The 18,137-nt window shown below is 38.1% G+C and overlaps 1 protein-coding gene across 3 annotated transcripts in view; it reads right to left on the reverse strand.

The window, feature by feature from the left end:
* The window catches only part of LOC108236420, a 28,534-nt gene extending 11,998 nt beyond the window's left edge, over positions 1–16,536 (reverse strand). Inside the window, exon 1 of one of the 3 annotated variants that reach the window (XM_025004850.2) lies at positions 16,363–16,536. The gene's annotated coding sequence lies outside the window, so the exon portion shown is untranslated. Of the gene's footprint in view, positions 1–2,873; positions 2,951–16,362 lie in introns of those variants that run through there. The other 2 variants (XM_037977985.1, XM_025004848.2) reach the window with 2 other exon arrangements.
* Between the last annotated feature and the right edge of the window lie 1,601 nt (positions 16,537–18,137).

Below are 18,137 nucleotides of genomic sequence, written 5' to 3' on the forward strand. Positions count from 1 at the left end.
AAATTAAACGAAATAAACATTTGAAATATATGAGTTTGTATGTAATGTATGAATATAATATACAAGTTTCACTTTTTAAATGGAATTACTGAAATCAATCTACTTTTTCATGATATTCTAATTTTATGACCAGCACCTGTATATGTTTGTGCTTGCGTCTGTGTGTTGAGAACTGTAAGAACAAATAATCCTTCATTAGCACCCTCAATAAAATGCTTAGCACCCCCTTAGCACCTGCAGAAAAAAATCTCTGGAGCCGCCTCTGCTTAGATTTAATAACACACAGAAAAAAACACCAAGAGTGACTCAGTACCAAACATTGGACCATTCTGAAGTGACCTCTGAGCCCTGATCTAAATCCTGTTGAACATCTGTGAAAGGACCTTTGTGTGTTTTCCTTTCTTTAACAAAAGGGTACAAACAAATTTATCTGAATCTATATTTTGCTTTTTGTATATAATCATTGATGTTTTTACTGCCCCACTGTGTGATTAACATGCTTAACTGTCCTCCACAGTACCTTAAGGACACTTTCCTGCATGAGCACTGTAGGGACAAAGGGTGTGTCAGTCACACTATAATGGGGGAATAAAAAGCCTAAATCTAGATTAAGGGCTGAAAATCAACCTGTATCACTTAAGACATGGCCATGTCTTTGTATCAAGCAGTGTTCTTCAATTTCACCCTACATAAGAACTAGGACGGTCCCTCCGTCCTTTGGTTTCCCCCTCCACCCTACCAAGTCAGGTATCATTTCATTTTTGCTTTAGGACTTCAGGAGCCGTCCCTTGGGGGGGATAAGAACATATTTCAACTTATTCATTACTGCACAAAGGACTGAGCATATTGAGCATAAGAAGATTCAGTAGAGTTTAATGGCACCTAGTAGGGAAAACGAGTTTTTCCTAAGAAGGAGAGCTCTAAAGAAACTGATTCCATTTTCCATGTTCGAAGGAAATACAGATGTTGCTGAGCTTTCTCCATCAGGACGATGATGTTTGTGGGGTCCTATGTGCTGTGTACACAATGAAGACAACTTCTCTGCCAGATCATCTCTGCCGCTGAAGCATACGCCCGTAAAGTGCATGTATTACCTCAGTTTAAACCAAGGCAAAAAGACATAGCCTATGTTTAAGTCAATAAGAGGTTCTCAGAAACATAAAGGTACCTATATGACCACAGTCAGCAGATAAAAACCATCCCTTAAGGAAAAATACTGCATGACTGTGTTCTTCATTATTTAGCAAAGGTTTGTCCTAAAAATCTAATTCCAGGAGCTATCCACTCCCACAGTCCATCATATAATGTCACCATTTTGTGGCAACAAAGTGTTTTCTTGATTTAAACACATAAAAATATTTTTTTTAACCTTCCAATAATTCAGGCTACGTTCCTGAAACACATACTTAGATGAGCGATATTTGTTCAAGATTGAAGTCATCTGTGCAAACAACATTGGCGTTGCCTGGTTAAACTGACGTACCAGCGTGACCACCATGTTTGCTGGGTCCCTCATGCGCCTCCCAGTTAAATTCTTTGTACAGAGGAAGCTGTATGCCCAACTATAATAATCATAATTCTCTGAATCTTTACCCGATTTTCACACAGTTTGTTTGGTTACAAACAGCAGAGATGTAGTTATGATACAGGACGCTTTCACACATGAAAAATATGTACTTTCATGCTGAAATACTTTGTTTTCTGCTCTTAATATAGACATATGGTATGGCATATTTCAATACATTTCATATTTTAACAAAGAAACAAGTTTGACTGTTCATTTCAATTTATTTCACTCTTTCACACACGTATACACACACAATCCTGAGCCTTTTGTATACACCACATCAATAATTTCTTTATATTTTTGTGTGGTGTCTATGCACACACACGCATTGTTTTTTTTTGTTTTTAAAGGCCTGGAAAAGCAATCTTTGAAAACTCCAGGTCATTCCAGCGTCTCACACTCCCCTGCTTTAACTGGGGCTGGAGAGGTGGGGTTCACTTTCAGGTTTTTGTGTTCCTTGTTGCTACAGGCTAAAATATAAGATACATAATACTTAAAAACAACTTCATTAAAAACAAACAGGTTTTAGTATCCCACAGTGTATTGTAATACACAATACATCATTAATTCCTAAACATGCAGGAAAACGGTAAAACTAACGGTAAAACAGGTTTAACAAAAGTGTGATATTAACTTTAATTTACATATGAATCATAGACATTTCTGTTAGCATGTAACTTAAAAAAAACACCTCTTTGAAGATGAGATAAGAAGTTGAAGACAGGTCGGGTCACATTATCTCTATGCTGGTCCTGTTAAAGCCCTCTGGTCTGAAATGTTCACTACAGAGCTGAGACAACTGTAGCAACAAAACCCTCCCTTCTTACTGCAGCTTCCCATTGCCTCCTTAAATCTGTGTTACTGGGAAACCTAAAATGTGAAAAGGACCAGATAATCCAGTCCGACCCATCAGCCATGGAGACTTATAGTTTTGAGGATCTTAAACTGTTAAACAAGTCATTGATCAAAATAGTGAGCGGTTCTACCGCCGCCATAGTATCCTGAACTGACTCACACAGAGCCACTTCCAGGTCACCTAAACCTGAACAATTCAAAATCTGTCCTCCTGCCCATTTTTCCATTTTGTGTTTTTGATCTAAGCATAAAAATGAAATATGAAAAACCAGGCTTTTTTTTTTTTTTCATTTTAGTAATCAAAAACAAAAAAACAAAATAACCAGTCAGTTTTTCATTATTTGATTTTTGATTGCCTATTGAAAATGGAAAGAACAAATGATACACAAAACCCCAAAACACTAACAATGGCCAAAAACACCAGCAAATAAATGAACAGATGCAAACTTACTCCACAAAACTGAAGCGCACCAAGCCACCAAGAGAACTGAGGCAGACTGAGCTGAGTCTTCCTATCATTTGAACCAGTGGTTAGTGAGAAATAGGTCAGCCACACCCAGGGGTGGAAATTAGCACCTGCCACTGGCTAAATGCAGGTAAGTATTTGAAGTGGAGGGTGAATTTGATCAACACACACGCCACTGTGGTGGGTTGAGGCGGGTTTGAACAGAAAAGGTGTTATTTGTCCTCCTGACATATAGGGGGCAGCAATGTGGTCGAGTTGCTGCTAAATGCAAGAAGGAGAAAAGTTTAGCAGAGATTCTTCACCAGTTGGTGGCGGTATTGATTCCTTCAGTTGTTTACCAACCACCAATAAAAATCAAGAAGAAGAAGAAGAAGAAACAATTTGAGGAGTAGCATTAGCAATGTGGCGGAACATTTCGGGAGTTAAGCGGGTGGCAGACAACAAAAATGTTTTTCAAGAGTAGTCGAGCAAAGAACCGAAAGTTAAACGTTTTTTTTTAAACTAAATCAATGACGTCATGACGTCGGTCAGTGTGCGTTCGGTGTTCTGACGATCTGTGCTTCCTCGTCAGATTTTCCTACCGTAGCACGGATAAACAGCTATGTCTAACGGTCGGTGCTACCCGTCAAAAACTGCTACCATCATGTTTACAAACTTAAAACTACAGCGGTTCGTGTTAATGTTAAATATCATTGGATACTGAAGTGGAAGCTTAGAAGTTATTCTTAGCATAGCATTGGAACAATTTATATCCACGACGAAAACCTTTCTAAAACCACAAAAATCACTTCCTTCATCAGAATATCCTACCTGTTAAATATAAGCGGGTAGCACAAATAGATCTATGCATAAAAAGCAGCAAGTGTCTGAAAAACATTACAACTTATATACAAAAACTTACAAAAGCACAAAAAAATACTTCAAAAACACTCCACAGAAATAAATTTCACTTGTCTGATTTTTTATGTACAGATTTGCATCTTTTAATGGTTAAAAATAAAAAAATAAGAAAATCTAGTTATTTCCATGAAAGAGGAGTTGTTCAGCTTGTAGGGCAGCACAACTGCTTCCACCCACCTCCATCATCATCATCATCATCATATGAAATAACTTTTTGTCACAACAAAAAATAGTGGCTGGTAAAATATTTGAGTGGCTGGTGGAGAAAATTTTTAATTTCCACCCCTGGCCACACCTTGCTGTACTCCGTCCTCCTGAACACAGTGGTTTGCTAAGGGACCATTAACAAATTACTAACCAATGACACTTGAAAAATAAAAATGAAATCCCCTTCATAACACATGAACCCCTGACCAAGATGTAATGTTGAACTGTTTCACTAGACTGGATAAATAAGACCCACCTAATTATATCTGATTTTAAAGCATTTTATATTAATATTTTTAATGTTGAATTGTTTCATTAAGTGGATGTGTCTTGTTACTCCAGTCTAATGAAACATTAATTTTTCATTGCCTGGTCTCAGGACATGGAAGCTCTTTAGAAAAAAAGCATTATTTTTTTTTTTATTAAATATTTTTTAAAAAAATACATAAAATGCTTTAAAATCAGACTAAGTGTGTCTTATCACTCTTGTCTAATGAAACAATTCGACATTAATTTTTCATCATCTGGTCTCAAGACATGAAAGCTACTGAAAAAAAGCTCTGTTTTTATTTTTTTCTGCTGCATGTTTTCTTTGCATTTGTTTGAGGCGTGTTTAGCTGTTTGCATCTGTCAGCCACCATAGATTTGTTTGTCAAAGAGCACACCTTCACCACATCACTGAAGCCCTCGACGTCGGCTAGATCTTACTATTACACCCAAATTATTACAGCAAAAACTAACACTGCTTTCTGTGCTTTTGCCTCTGTGGTAAAATGTTTACATCGTCAGCCCATTGCCAATCTAACAGCACCTTTGTTCATCACTGATGGCTGCAAGCCCATTACAAAATCATAGTTCGCTTCAAAGATGCACGATCTCTCCTAAAGCTATGGCCTCCTGCCTTAGTTCTGCTCTGTTCACTCAAAGGGTTAATGCAGCAACAACCACAGCTGCAGCTGCAAAATCCCTGGGGTGCTGGTCATTCTCTGCTACCAATGTTGTGTGAGGCTTCACCTGAAGGAAATGCTGTCAGAACAAAAACTCATGGCCAAATAAACTGCGACTGACCCATTTGTTCCATTGCTGCGTTTCAGGTGGCTTGCTGGGCTGACATTTCATTCCTCAAAGCAAAGCAACAGGTCACTCCATAGTATGATGTCTTTCATGCCAGGTTGCTCACAGAGAATGACCAAATAGTGGCTGGTGTCAACCCCAACACATACCTGTACAGCAGGTGAGACAACTGAGAGAAGGCTTAAAAAAGCAAAACACTAGCTAAAAGCCAAATGTAGCAAAAGGCTGCCTGAAAGCTAATAGAACTACATAAAAACTAAATGTAGCTGAAGAAGACAAAAAAAGAGCTAGTAGGCTGAAGCAGATTTGAAAGAGAACAATGTTTTTGAAGGAAGAGACAGTGGAAATACTTGTAAATAAAAGTCAAGTACTTTGCAAAATGCAAAAGCTACAAAAACCCAAAGTCGTTGCAGCCTTCTCCTGATAAAGCTGCAAGTTCTGATGTGTGAATGGCTAAAATGACACAAAGTATGGGGAAGTAGCTAGATTGCAAATAATGTACAAAAGCACCTCAGGAAAACAAGGGTGTGAATACTGAATTAATTCTCATTTGTGGAATAAGTGTCAATTCAAACAAAAACATGCGTCCTAAGCTGAGAACTACATTATAAATGTTTTTTTACGAACAGTGCGTTCTGTTTTGAGAGATATCCTCCTACACCATGTCTCTAGTAGTGCATTTCTGTCACTCAGGAAATAAATTAGACGCAAAGTAAACCATTTTTTTCGTTTCTGCAGTTATGCTATCTTTATATACAGTGCTTTTATACCACAGCATTATGGTTAAATTGTATTTTGAAGCAGACAAATGTAGAAATACTCATTTAACCCCTTAATCCCTAGGCCTATTGGATTGATCTCGTTGGCAGTGCTGCTGCCCCCAGTACAGGGGCAGCTGGTGATGTAGGGGTTAAAGGTTTATACAGTAGACATGAAAAAAAGGAGTTGAAAAGATAAATACTGAACACTTATCTGTTAATTTGTATTAATTTAACAGGAATAAAAACTATAAAAAACCAATAGAAATTCACCCATTGCCTCTTTTCTGTTGAGTTGGTTGACGGTTTAAAGGGTTTCCTGCTGTCACACTAAAACCCTCCCCCTTGCGCCATTGTCACCACAGAAACACTTTTTGTTTTCCTTACTGAGTTAAAAAAATATGTTAGAAGCATCATGTAGCTTGGAGCAAACAGATCTGAAACAGAATGAAAGAGAACTGAGTTTTATAATACTGCTGCTGGCCTCATATGCTGATAGTCAAATGTGATCAGGGCAGGAAAAATCAGCCAAAGGAAATCCATAGATAAGCAAACCGGAGTAACAAAAGCGAAGTCATGTCATGTTATGGCTGCCCCATCCCACGCACACACAGTTTTGATTACTATAAAGTAGCTGCAAGTGAGAGCTCAGAGGCAGGGTGAAGACAAGATGCTCTAAAAGCAACATAAAGGTACTGAGGACATCTAGAGGCAAAGACAGGTAATAGCATCTAAATTCATAATGGTAATAAAGCTCATAAATCAAAAAATCAAACTGGACAAACACACAAAATCATCACTTTACTTATAATTTGAGGCAGAACAATAATCTAACTTTCCCAGATCCCTTTTTTAGGTTAAATAATCTGCTGCCAGAGATAAAACCTGTTTAAATGTTAAATCCAGTTGGGATCTTTATTGTACATCTAATATGCTAGACTTTTGGCTCATTTCTCTCTGGGATGTTCTTAATTTTGCAGACATGAATAGTTCAGTTCATTTCATTCCATCACATAAAGGTCAGGAGTTTGATTTTACCATTTAAGCTTTACTCTGAATAAATCTTCTTTAAACATTGGTCACCTCACTGAGGGTTATGTTTTCTACCAGCAGATGTCCCCACAGGGTCAACAATACAACAGTTTCCTGCTCCATATTTGTTGTAGACGCAAAAGATTTGCACATTACTTAAACCTGTTTCTTTCTGAAAATGGTACAAATGCAGCCCACATGTTTCCAGAAGCTGTGCCAGCAGCATGTTGACTGGGGTCCAGCACCACCTTTTAAATTATTCTTTGTTTTTCAACAACTTTGCTCAATATGCAAAGTGTTCTCAGTGACTAAAAGGTGGCTCAGTGGTTGCAGTGAGCCTAAGAGTGTGTGTGTGTGTTAACTTGTCTGTTTGCTAGCAAAATATCGGACGGACTTTGATGGACCCTAACAGAAAAAAAATGACAATAAATCGGTCAGTTTTACAGATATCAAGCTAAAATTTGATGTGGCGGTAGCAAACTCAAAAGATTTTTGCCAGATTTGTAGTTAAAACTTTGCCATTACTTGTTGGAGTCAATCCCATCCAACATGGCAGACAAGTCTGGGCCAGATCTAGCGTTAAGATGGCACTGCTGGCACGGCAAGTGGTCCGGTTATCTGTTTCATATGAACAGGCATGCATGTGCTCTCTGAAGTGTGAAGCATCACAGCTGAAGTCCTGCCTTTACTGGTGTTTCACACACCACCACCACCCTCCTAATTTAATTTAGTCTTTCAGAATTAAAGTACCTTCAAACTCTTAAAACATCCACACCACATGACGTGAGGAAAAATCCGAGAGACGTGAGCAGGGTCAAGGCACAGGAAGTCAGTCCGAGAACGCTGGAGAATTACTTGCTGTTGGGCTTTCATAATCTGGCACTGGAGGAGAGCAGAGAAGGAGAATATATAGGCCACCGCCCAGGTGTGGGGAAGGTGATCAACAGCGGACCCAGGTGACGAGAATTAACATGATTATCACAGGCATGGCAAACACAGGCAAGATTATAACACAATGAGCAGCAAACAAGGGGCGGGACAAGACAGCTGTCAATCATTCTGTACCAGGCAAGACAAGGGGCTGAATGGGGCTGTAAAAAGTTAGCCCTTTTAACATTTATATTGTAAACACCAGGGAGGGCTGAGCCCTACTAGCCCACTGATACCAGCCGTCCCTGAACTCAGTCAATTTTACCGGTACTGACCTAAAATTTGGTGTGGTAGTAGCTGAGACTGATGCCCAACACATATCCTGAGTGCTAACAGATTGGGCAAGACCTGTTTAAAATTTTGCCAGTAACTAATTAGAGTCAACTCTCTCTGTTAGCAAATTATCACATGAACCACTGGATGAATATTAGTGAAACTTTTAGAAAATAAACAATGAATGAACATCTAAAACTGATTAACTTTTGGATGCAACTCAATTCAAAATGACTCTTAGACAAAACAAAAAATGATCATAAGTCAGTCAGGTTTACAGATATTGTGCTCAAACCTAGTGTGGTTGTAGCTGGGAGTGATTCACAACATGTACTTTTGAGTGCGACATCCATCTTGGGATATGTCATGTGCTTGTGCATAATATTTTCAAGGTTTGACCAAAACGCTAACAGCTCAACCATTTCTCAACACATGATGATCTAAGTTTAAAACTGTGACATAAAAAATGTTGGCATTTAACTCTTTATTTTCAGTCATTGTGTTGTAAATTTGATGGTATGCTTGGGATTATTGTCCTTTAGCTTGACTCACTTTTTAGCCAAGCTTAGGTTATCAGACAGAGCACCTTATATTTGACTTTGTGAAATGTTGGTAAGAAGAGGAATTCATTGTTGACTCAATTCCTGAATCATGTCGCTGCAAAACTAGCAGGAGTGCACAACCAAGCTGGACACTTTGACACAAAAACAATGGTTAAAAAGCTTCAGATATGCAGCTAAAGTGCAGTTGAGGCAGATGAAAATTAATTTATGTTTCAGAGAGGGAAAAAAACAGCTTCTTTTCCATTTAACTGTCACAAGAACAACCATAAAAGTGTTGAAGTCAAAAACAGGCATTTGCAACATTAGATTGGAGCTAATAAGGTGTGCATAAGTCATGAGAAGATGGCGGTGAAGGTTTTATTACACACAGCTGTAATAAACAAAAAAGCACTGATCTTTACCAGGGAACAAAATCACTAAAAACAAAAGTGGAAATACCTTGACTGATTACGAAAGAAAAATTGGGAGTTCTCTCTTGTGTTTTTCATAGTTATTAGGAGCAATGAAAATAACAATTTTGTCATGCTAATGCCCGTTTCATTTTGAGTCACGGGGATGGAGGGTTTGAAGTTGGAGCATTAAACTAAGTCTGCTCCGTTTCTGCCTATGAGACTGTCAGAATCCTGAAAAGCAGAACGCATGAAACTGAACTGTCGGGTGTGAAAAGGCATCATTAGGTCACTGGAACCTTTCAAGTATTTAACCAGCGTTGTAACTTCTACAAAAGTCAGTCAGTTGGCATCCCACACCTGCTGAGCAAGGAACAGTTTTGTCCATGAAAAGAGCTTGGTACGGCATATTTATAATGGCAGACTGAAGGACTTTCACAGCTCCTGCATGTCAAGCTTTCATCGGTCTGCTTTGTTATTTCTGCCCATAGGATACTGTTTCTGTCAAAACTTAAGCAAGAAAAAGGTTTGATGATGAATGATGATGTTCTCTTCCAGTGTCTGTGTGTGTGTCTGTCTGTCTGTTAGCAAAAAAATCTCATGAACAACTGGACAGACTTTAATGAAACTCTGAATTTAATCACCGGGTGAACATTTTTTCGTAGTCAATACAATTCAACACCACAGCCTATTGACTCTAGTCAACACACAAATGGCTATATAGTCGGTTTTGCAGATACTGAGCTAAAGTTTTGATGTGATAGTGGCTGAGAGTCATCCCTAACATTCTCTGAGTTCTATAACAACTTCTTATCATATTTTAGTCTAAAACCTTTGCGTAAAAGGCAGCAGGCAACATTCATTTAATGTCTTTTATTTGTGTCATCTGCAACTACTGAAATAATTCATTTCGTTTTCAGCCTGTGGGTTTGATGTCCTCGTGAATCTGGAGTCCTAAAGATTGTTTTTCACACCCTTGTGCCCAAGGTTGACCCCTTCTAGGACTACATCTGCTGGATGCGGTGCCTAAATGACCCACGTTCTGCTCTCATCTGTCTTCAGTGATCAAGCAGTCAACAAGAGAAGATGATGAAGAAGTCTACCGCAGTTCACCTGTGCGCTTACACAGCCCATACCTCCTCCTGGCCGACCTTCACTCCTGCAGCGAGGCCTGTCTGGAGCCTGTGATATATGAATATCGCAGCAATGTCAGAACTGACCCCAGCAATAGTTTTGCTGTGTCACTTTGGGACCTTCAAACCATTATTAGTTGAGTTCTATCTGTGTTTTCAAGCCTGTACAATATACATTATTTGTCTTCTGTTGCTTTCAGAAAATTTCAGCTTTCCAGCTTCCAGTTACTTGATCAGTTTTGTTTGTTATTCTGTTTTAAATAATGAATTAAAATAAAATAACATTAAAAGATCAGTATTCCTGTGACACTGATGTATAAGACTTTGTAAAGATTCAACACCAATTTTGCAAGTTAGACAAGAGTTCGGGAGTTGAAGGTATTTGTATTTAAAGTGATAAATTCAAAACTTTTGAAGTGGCATTCTGCAAAGTTATGAACAACTACCATCTTACCTGTTGTAGGTAGCTCTTTGAACAGCTTCAGTTTGAAGAAATAAAGTTTAATCCTGACTGAAGCGGTTAACAACTAGTTCAAGCAGGACCAAGACCAAAATGGATTGCTGCCATTAAAACATCAGTCTCAAACATTTTATAGTAGTTCACCTAAACGTGCTGTATAAGCATTTACGTTTTTAATATTTTTGCATTACACTGTTACTTAGAAAGAATTCTGTGGTTATTTGTTAGGGTTGGGAACCTTTAAGCGCCTCATAATTCAGTTTCATTCAGAGGACTGTGATGCAAATATCAAATGATTACTGGAGCATTTAGATTATCCTGAAACTCAAATGACTACAACTTGATTTACATAAACAAACACAGATTTATATATTTTTCAAGCCTAATAAAGAGTGCACATGTCAAAAATCCTTCAGTCGATAGGTTGCAATTGGTTAATTATGAGCTACTGACCAACAATTAGCATAAATGCTAACTTACTATTGAAAATGCCATAGAAAAGCTAACATATGTATGTCACTGTAAATGTATACATATATCAAACATTTCATGGTGTTATGATAACTTCAACAGTTATCTAGAGGCATTTATTGTTAAGGGTTCAGCAAAAAAAAGATGGAAAAGATGTGAAAGCACTCAGCTTCACTGCAACGTGTTTTTACTACAGGAAGCTATGGTAACTATTAGGACAAACAGCAACGACTCTGCTGACTCTTACAGCGACAGCACTGATTAACGTGAACATAATTAACTTTTGGCATCTGAAATTTGATTCAGAATCATTCACGTCTGTGATGCATCTAAAAAAAAGATTTGAACCCTCCTCGTTATTTGTATGTGTAGAGCGGTAGCAGATAGCTGTAGCCACATGCAACTTGAGGCATTTCTGCCAGGAATCTCACAATATTGAGAAAATATAAAAAAATATATAAAATATACAAATAACTGTGTGATGCAAAACGAACTGTGGGTTAATGATTTATAACACAGCATTTGCAAGAATTACAATGACATTTTTAAGAATGGAGTTGTCAGTCTGTCAGAAATTATCTTTCTCCAAACTGAGGCTGTTCAAAAAAACAACCTACAACAGGAAAGATATTAGTTGCTCCATACATTTCCACAGAACCTACTTCTAAATGTCTGAGCTATCATTTTAAAGGCTGCCAGTTTTACAGCCAAATTGTACCAGGAAGAAACCAAATAAATGGTTTTGAACATGGTTTTTAGCATTTTTACATTACATTTACAAATTCTTCAAAGAAACTAAGGACAGTGCTGAGTTTAGTGTCAGGATAAAAGATCCAGGGGTTTGTAAATGCTCTTGTTTAGCACCGTGAGCTGACCAAAGCAGTGCGTGCTCCCTCCATGCTCTGAAGAGCCAGGCGTCAGATGGGCTCAGCTGCTTGTCGATGATCCAGGGAGCCATTTCCACACAGCTGCCCAGGCTGCAGCTCTGCAACAGGCACTCAAGATCTGGGCTGCAGCTGGTGTTACAGTTCACCACTCTGTCCACTCCAAGCAATATAAAGCCATGCCACGATTTGTTTTCATTATGGTCATTTTTGCTGATGCTTAGCACAAAATAACTCCCAGTTTGTGCATTCACACCTCACAGGAGCTAAATGTCAATGAGATATGGGGGTATTTGTAAAAGGAATAACTGAAATATGTGGATGTATTTATGTTTCTATATAAACTAAACAAAACCTTGTGTTAAAATTAGTTATGAAGTAGTAAAAATAAATTAGAGGTTAGCTCTAAATATCTATGCCTTGCCCCCTCTACACATCATTCAGTACATGCACCATGGAGACTCAGTACTTTCTGCGTCAGTGCATGCACACATAACTATGCTCAAGGAGAAGACTATCAATACTTCTCGCTGCGGCCCTGAAAAGATTACATTTCGAAGCATGCTACTGTGGAAAAACCATTCTCATGAATGGAAAACAAAGCTTGAGGCAAAAAATGGCTAATGGAGCACATAGACTGAAAATAGGGCAAATTAGCTATCATGACATGGAAATATTACTGTGGTTTTATGGTGGTAAAACACTCAGGGAGTTTCATCTTCACAACTATTTATATAAATCATATGAAAGAGTTTTAGCCTCCTAATTACAGTGTGGTTAGCAATTTTTTTCCTTTTCTGTTGTAAAGTAGTTGAGTAAAAGGTTAAGTATTTTTTTAATTGATCTCAAGTCCATGTTGGAGTATTATATAATCAGCAGTATGCATTTTCTCCAAGTGGCGTGTAAGTCTTTATGCCTGCTAAAGGAATCAGTCCTCTGTGTCATTCAGCTGCAGATGGCTCTTGTTTCCAGCCCAAGACAGATTTTTTAAATCACACTGCTGAGAGGCTGTATGTTTGAGTAACTCAGCGAGCACTCTTTGTCATCATTGTAATGGTTCATATTCGGTGTGAATTCAACCAAAAACCTCCGATTATCTGTCAATGAGCACCCGAGTGTGTGACACAAAGACACTCTCAGCTTCATTTATGGTAATCAGAGGATCAGGACTTGACCTCCTTCTGATCAGCACTGCTGCTACAAGCTGACATGCCGCTCACTAAAACCGGTGGACAGTAAAGTGGTAACTTGTTTTCTGTGCAAAACATCGCTGTCAAACAGAAACCTCAAATCTCCATTTTTTTAAATCTTTTGCACAATTTTGCATGAATCAACTTTGTAGGTCACTCTTCACATCTGTTTGTAATTCTACAGATAACTATACAATACAAACTATGTGGGGAAAAAATGGTGATTTAACACTCCATTAGCATCAGGCAAGAAGCAAGTAAAAAGAGCTACATTGCTTCTTAAATTCAGAGTTATGCATAAATAGTGCTTAGTTTTGACACATTAATGACCTTCAATTATTCATTCAATTATCTCACCACATACACAGACAAAATGCAATCTCTGTTTATTCATTTAAAAAAGACAACTTCCTTAAAAGTTAATTTTTTTTTTTTAATTTTTCTGTTTGACAACAACACACTACAGGATCAAATTAGTCCTGTTTTTAAGCCTCCCACCATCATGAAAAGTGGTTGATCAGATATCTTTGTTTGTGTTTGGCTGTTAGCAAAACATCTCATGAACCACCGGATGGATTTCAATGGAACTCAAAGTAATCATCTGATGTACATCTACAACTTGGAATTATCCCAATTCAGTAGCTCATCAAAGTCAGCCAACACAAGAAAGGCTCTAATTCAGTCAATTTTACAGTTATTGAGCTGAAATTTTACATCATATTAGCTGAGTGTCATCCCCAACACTTACTCTGAGACATCTAATAATACCGCATGAGATCGTGAATAACGTTATGTTTAAGGTCTGAAAAAAATGGCTACGACTCTGTCTTTTCTTCAGAAGATGATCTTAGTCTAAAACTCTGGCATGAAAGGTGGTGGGGGATATGCATTCCTTTAAGAAATGTTGCACCTTTATTTAGTAATTATTGATAATTAATCAAATTTATCATCTAAATATTCCCCAAATCTTTTTGTTTGATACATAGAGCAGCTGTCAAGGTCTGTGGTTTCAGTTTTGTTAATTTCTTCAAGTTTCTGTAATGCTGGTGGTTGATGGTGAACCCAAAAGTGCATAGCAGCAGGTGGGCATAACTAAGAAATAACAAAAATTTAAAAAAGGAAATTAGACTGAACAGACTTACATCTTGATCTGACAACATATAGACTGGGAGGAGTAGCTGTGGAGCGACAACAGGTCAGAGGCTACTGATGAACAGGTGAGTTAAATAATCAGGAAAGCTGGCTGAGAAAATAGGAAGCACAACAAAGGACTAAATTATAAACACAACAGAACACTCAAATACAAAATAAACCACAAACAAGAAAGCCAATACAAGACACCTCGAATGGTGACAGTTTGTACTTTAGTCATTTCTCTTTTCCCACTTACTAGAATTGCCTTCTTCCTACCTTTATCTCTCCTTGTCACTTTGTCCATTATTCATAGTACTTTATTCTGACTGCAGGTCAATTTCCTGTCTTTGTGACTTGTGTTTTTGTAAAGTTCAGGTGATGTGCTTGTGATGTTCAGCCTTTTTTGCTGAAACATTTAATACTGCTGCAGCGAAGCTTCCAGTCCCTCACCAGAAAACGTGAACCATCTGCTCGCTGCATTCAGATGAAGGACAGAATTGCTAATGAGAGATTGTGTTACTGGGCAGACCAGTATCATCACCTTCACACTGACTCACCTTCACACTAATTGGCACTGATTGGGAGTGGTGGGATGACATGGGTCAGCCCTGTTACAACTGCGCCGAGAACAGTTAGTGCAACGGCAGCCAGAACCAATCATCTGCTCTGTTACAGTCAATAGTTTTCCAATCAGAGCTGACAAGTTGAGTTGTGTAAAGTATGAAGAATGGGGACTTGAGACAGAAGTCCAAGAAATGGTTCCTGGGTTGGACCTGGTCAACCACAAAACAGAGTTGGCAGGTTTAGCACATGACTTGAACTGATCCATCATGAAGAGAATGGAGGACTCCAGGGATTTTTAAATATTTCAACATTCAGCCACGCAGATTTATTAAAGCATACAGCCTGCTCAGGTCATGCTGAAGGCAGTATATATAATATATATACTGCATACATAATATAATATACATATATTCTACAGATTATGTAGAAACAGTCACAGTCACAGCTATTGTTGATGTTCAGATGAAGAGCAACAAAGATTAAAGTCACACCTAGCAGAAAATAATCCTTAGCTATCGGATTGCTTTCAGATAGCTGTAAATACAAATCTGAATAAAACTTTCTTCAATCAAACCACCTATGAAGGTGGTCTGGACCCCTTATCCATATATGTTTTTATAGTCTGAACACAATCAGTCCTGAGCAGCACTATAGGATCTCCTAATGTACTGACATGACCCCATGCAAGCAACAAGTTTTTACCTGGACATCTTGAGGTAAAAAAAACAACAAACGTCAGCTTAGCTGACTGCTAATTAAATATAACTAAACAGCAATATTCTGAAGACATCGCTTTTGTGTTTGTTTTTTTGTTGCTGTTTTTTTTAACTAATAGTTTTAATGAACCGTTTATCTGAATCCTTCTCTATAAAAATGTTTGTTGGTGCTGTGATAATAAAACTGGATTGCAGGATGCTGCATGGTGAGTTTCTCTTTAGTTTTTTCTGATTGTTTAGAGTTGATTGGACCCACTGTGGTCCCTGTAAGCTATAATATGCTGTCAATCACAGGGCAACAGTCTGAGCATGCTATTTCACCTTATATTCACCTAATGACTCTGACAGAGCTCTGTGAAGTCATTAGTTGTATTATATTTCTCTTATATTGTGTCTGTTAAGCTTATCAAGAGACAACTTCACAACAATGCAAGTCAAATTCCTGTTCAGATGTCTGATTTAAAATTTTTACAGGAACATCAGCAGGTAGACTGATCTGACAGCTCACTGTGTGACGCGGCTGCATGTGTATCTGTATACAGAGCGGGTAATTCACATCAGATCATCAATAAGAGATGTCCCCTTGCAATTGAATCTCTCAAGATGGATATATAGTGCTAGGTCTGAACAGGGCCATAAAGTCCCTGGTGAAATCTGAAAGGCTGTACAAACCTTTTTTTCTTAAAAATATAAACAAAAGTAAATTATTAATTTATTCTTTTTTTCTTTCTTTTTGAATCACTTGGAAAAATGCATCAAGTACTCAGTGATTATAAAAGGTTGTTGTTTTTTTTACCTCATCTGGAGAATCAGAGGTCCCAAAGCATTTCAATGTAGAGATGACTCCCATCCATCCATTTTCATTACCCGCTTCTTCTTTCTGGGTCACGGGCAGCTGGTGTCTATCTCCAGCAGTCACTGTACGAGAGGACAGGTCGCAAGTCAGTCACAGGGACACACGGAGACAAACGAGACAAATTCATGTTCTCACTCACACCTAGGGACTATTTAGAGTTACCAATGAACCTAACATGCTTTTGATCTGTGGGAGGAAACCTGAGTACATGTGAGCACAGAGAGAACATGCAAACTCCACCCAGAAAGGCCCCAGGTTAATCGTCTTGTTGGGTCTTGTTGGGTCTTGTTGGGAGGCGACAACTCTAACGACTGCTGCAGTGACGACTTGTTTAATGTTATACAATCAGGGGCCGAAGAGGCAACTGCAACCTGCAATTTAAAACGTACATTATTGAAAAAACAGCTCCCAAAAACTACAAAACAAGCAAAAACACAGAAGCTGTCTCCCCTTTTCAAAACATTTCTCTTAATACACACACACAAAGTTCATGTGATGCCCCGCCAGTGAGATAAATATAAATACAGTGACAATTCATCATCTTGCTTTTATTGCTCAGCCTACACTCCAAAAATAACAACTGCAACATGAATGTCCATATATCATAATATAACTCTCCGAAGAAGAGCCTTTTAACTGCAGCATTTCCTGGAAGCGACGCTTAATGTGGCCCACAAGTGAACCCCTCACCAAAATTGGTCCAATCCATCAAATCTACCCTACAGCAAAACACATTCTTTCTAGTTCTTTAAGCCCTATATTTAAATTTCCTGTTTTACTTACTCATGCTAATGTACAGTCGCTGCGTTAGTGAAGTTACTTCCGTGTTTTTAAAATATGTTTTTACTATCAACACTGTTTGTGATACTCAGCCCTGGGAAATTCCATTTGTACACTTTGCAGTTTTATATGAAAGTCCTAGTATTCCTTGAAGGATGCATATCGCCTGCTGCATTTCATGCCAGTGTTTTAAACTAAAATCATCTGATGCTGAGAAATTTAGGATATTTTGGGGGTGCTGATTCCAAAAACTATATTGGTTTTGCTCAATCGGGTCAACATTTTAAGCTAATAGCACTTGAAGTTTTTCACATTTTTTGTATATCTGTGCAGATGTTGGCTTATTGCCACCGAAAGTAACGATCCATAAGTTGAGATGAAGTCATGATGGCCGATTACTGTTGGTGTCTGAAGAGAGACCCAGGCCTCACAGACTCTAACACAGAAAAATAGGACTTTTCTAAGGGACAAAAATAACAAAATAAGGGTTAAATATGGACTAAATAAGGGCTCTTTCTGTGCGTATACTGGTTAGGGTGCGTATGAAGCCGTGAAGTACAGGTGCTGGTCATAAAATTAGAATATCATGAAAAAGTAGATTGATTTCAGTAATTCCATTTAAAAAGTGAAACTTGTATATTATATTTATACATTACATACAAACTCATATATTTCAAATGTTTATTTCGTTTAATTTTGATGATTACAAATGACAACAAATGAAAATCTCAAATTCATCATATCAGAAAATTAGAATATTACTGAAGACCAATAAAAACAAGGGATTTATAGAAATGTTGGCCAACTGAAAAGTATGAACATGAAAAGTATGAGCATGTACAGCACTCAGTATTTAGTTGGGCCTCCTTTGGCCTGTATTACTGCAGCAATGCGGCGTGGCATGGAGTCGATCAGTCTGTGGCACTGCTCAGGTG

This window comes from Kryptolebias marmoratus, linkage group LG10, assembly GCF_001649575.2.
Source record: "Kryptolebias marmoratus isolate JLee-2015 linkage group LG10, ASM164957v2, whole genome shotgun sequence".
Taxonomy (NCBI): Eukaryota; Metazoa; Chordata; class Actinopteri; order Cyprinodontiformes; family Rivulidae; genus Kryptolebias; species Kryptolebias marmoratus.